This window comes from Penaeus monodon, chromosome 22 (assembly GCF_015228065.2).
Source record: "Penaeus monodon isolate SGIC_2016 chromosome 22, NSTDA_Pmon_1, whole genome shotgun sequence".
NCBI lineage: Eukaryota > Metazoa > Arthropoda > Malacostraca > Decapoda > Penaeidae > Penaeus > Penaeus monodon.
In genome coordinates, this window is record NC_051407.1 from 1,377,349 (window position 1) to 1,377,642 (window position 294).

At 29.3% G+C, this 294-nt stretch overlaps 1 protein-coding gene across 1 annotated transcript in view; it reads left to right on the forward strand.

Moving 5' to 3' along the window:
* Window positions 1-294, forward strand: part of LOC119587631 (integrin alpha-PS1-like) — a 21,094-nt gene that overhangs the window by 12,853 nt on the left and 7,947 nt on the right. The gene's annotated exons all lie outside the window — the stretch shown is intronic.

The following is a 294-nucleotide window of genomic DNA, read 5'->3' on the forward strand; positions in this document are numbered from 1 at the left end:
AACTTATTAATGAGTGTTGTGTAGTGTTCCCTTGCCCTTTTTATTTTATGTATATGTAATTGCTGAAGTATATTTACTTTTGAATATTATAGGTAGACATGCTTCTGCAAAGTGTAGTGCATTGCACAGATATCCTTTATATGTTAAGGTGAAATGAGTTTTTCAGAAATTATTATTTATATAGTCTGCAATGTACTGTGTATATAAGGCTATACTGAATGTAAGTGTATATATTTTGAAGCATTATATACTTAATGCATTTATTTTCTCTGGATAATGCCGGATCTTTTAGGC